At 37.2% G+C, this 2,500-nt stretch overlaps 1 protein-coding gene across 1 annotated transcript in view; it reads right to left on the reverse strand.

The window, feature by feature from the left end:
* Nucleotides 1-2,500, reverse strand: part of LOC119573603 (hemicentin-1-like) — a 48,009-nt gene that overhangs the window by 34,605 nt on the left and 10,904 nt on the right. The gene's annotated exons all lie outside the window — the stretch shown is intronic.

Below are 2,500 nucleotides of genomic sequence, written 5' to 3' on the forward strand. Positions count from 1 at the left end.
AGAGATTGGGATGAAGAAAGCGACAGAGGATGTTTAGTAATGTTAATTAAAATGGGGGTATGATAATGATGATAAGATTAATTTGTGAAAGATAGTTTCCTTAAGGATACTGATGATATATTAGGCATGATCATAATGATACTAACAAGAACATCAACTACAACAACAACAATGATAACATTAATAATAAGGATGATGATGAAAATAACGGTAATGATGACAATAATGTTAGTAATAATGACATTAATTTAGATAGTAATAACAATGGTAATAATAATAAAAACAAAATCAATAAAGATAGTAATAGTAGTAGTAATAATAATGATAATGATGATAGTATTATTAATAATAATGATAATGATAATGATAATAATTATAACGACATAATAATAAAAACAATAATACTAATAACAACAACAACAACAACAACAATAATAATGATAATAATAATAATGATAACAACAACAATAATAATGATGGTAACAATAATATTGATAATGACATTCACAATATTGATAATGATAATAATGATAATAAGAATTAAGATGAATATATAATACTTATAATGAGTATATAATGATAATGACAATGATGATGATGATGATAGCAATAAAGATAATGTTAATAATAATTATTATATTGATTATATAATAGTAATCATAATGATTATATAATGATAACAATGATGGAATAATATTATTAATGATAGTGATAATGATGATAGTAATGACAATAATGATAATAAGTGTTGATATAAAAAAAATAATGATATAATGATCAAACAATAATTATAAAGATAATAGTAATAATGATAATAACAACAACAACAACAACAATAATAAAGATAATAATAATAATGTCAATAATAATATCAACAACAATAATAACAGTAAAAATACCCAACATAACAGTGATAACAATAACAAAAGCAATAATGGGAAATATCAAGACCCTCATTACCCAAAGTGAAAGAAACAGAATCCAAGCCAAAAGAGCAACCCTTAAGCCATATGGGAGACATATGGCGAACCTACAGTGCCCTCTACAGCATGTGGGAGCAATTATGATAAGGCATTCTTCCTCCCCTCCACCTCCTATTTCATCTTCTTCCCCTCCTCCTCTTCCTCCTCCTCCATCCCCCAGTTTCCCTTCCCTCTCCTCTCCCTTTCCATCTTCCTCCCCCCCTCCTCCTCCATCCCCTTTCCCTTCCCTCCCTCTCTCCCCCCTCTGCTTCTGGGAAGATGCTGTTTACGAAGATGGAGATGAAAGAGGGGGATGGACGAAGGGATAAAGTTACAGATGATGGAGATGAATGTCAGTGGAGTAAATGGAGATTATTTGTGGATGTTAGGAGAGAGGTTAAGCAGGTGGTGTTGCAAGGAATGAACGGCGTGTTGTTGCAAATATGTAAACAGGATTCTTTATGGGAAAATGATGATGGTGTTGAGACTTCCTCAGTGCTTTTTTATTATATGCGGGCTTGCTATACGAATGAAGAAAGAGACGTAACTTTAAAAAAAGAAAGAAAAAAAAAGGAAAGAAGGGAAAATGGAGAGATGCGAAGAGGAAACAAGAGAAAAAAGGAGTGAAAAATTAATGACATGATTGAAAGAGAAAGAGAGAGAGAAACAAACAGACAGACTGAAACAGAGACAGAACAGAGACAGATATAGACACAGACACAGACATAGACACAGACACAGACAGACAGACGGACAGACAGACAGACAGACAGACAGACAGACAGACAGACAGACAGACATAGAAAGAAAGAAAGAGAGAAAAGATTAAACGAATTTTCTGCCTCCTAAAAAACTGAAGACACACCCGAGAAACTTTCCTTTTTCCTGCGTAGCGATTAGGTTTTATAGGTTGCAATTGCATCATGGAGATACCCTGGGGTCATTATGCCGTAAACGTGCAATGTAAATGGGGCATTAGCGAAGGAGTCACGATATAGGTGGGGGGAGGGGTACGGGGGAGGGGGAGGGGAAGCAGGGGAGAGAGGAGAGGAAGGAGGGAAGGGGGAGAAGGAGGAGAAGGGGGAGGGAGAGGGAAAGGGGAAAGGGGACGGTGTAGAAAGGGGAGGAAGATGGAAAGGTAGGGAGGAGGGAATGGAAGCTGGGGGAGGGAAGAGGAAGAGGAGAGATAGATGGTAGAGGAAATGGAGGGGAGGGAGATGAAAGAGGAGATAGAGGGGAGGGAGAATGATAGGGGGAGAAGGATGGAGTAGGGGGGATAAAGATGGAAAGGGAAGGGAGAGGGCAGGGGAAGATGGGAGAATGACATAGGGAGGGGAGGAGAGGAATATGGAGGGGAATGGAGGGAGGGAGAAATACTGAAAAGAAAGCAGCAGACGGAGCAATGGGTGGTAATGAATGGGAAATAAAGAAAGAGAAAGGAATTGGGGAAAGGGAGAAAGGGGAAGGAAAAGAAAGAAAAGAGAAATCGAAGGGAAATATTATGGGGGAGGGAATGGGAGGAAGGAGGGAAGGGGAAG

The sequence above is a fragment of the Penaeus monodon genome, chromosome 5 (genome assembly GCF_015228065.2).
Source record: "Penaeus monodon isolate SGIC_2016 chromosome 5, NSTDA_Pmon_1, whole genome shotgun sequence".
NCBI classification, from domain to species: domain Eukaryota; kingdom Metazoa; phylum Arthropoda; class Malacostraca; order Decapoda; family Penaeidae; genus Penaeus; species Penaeus monodon.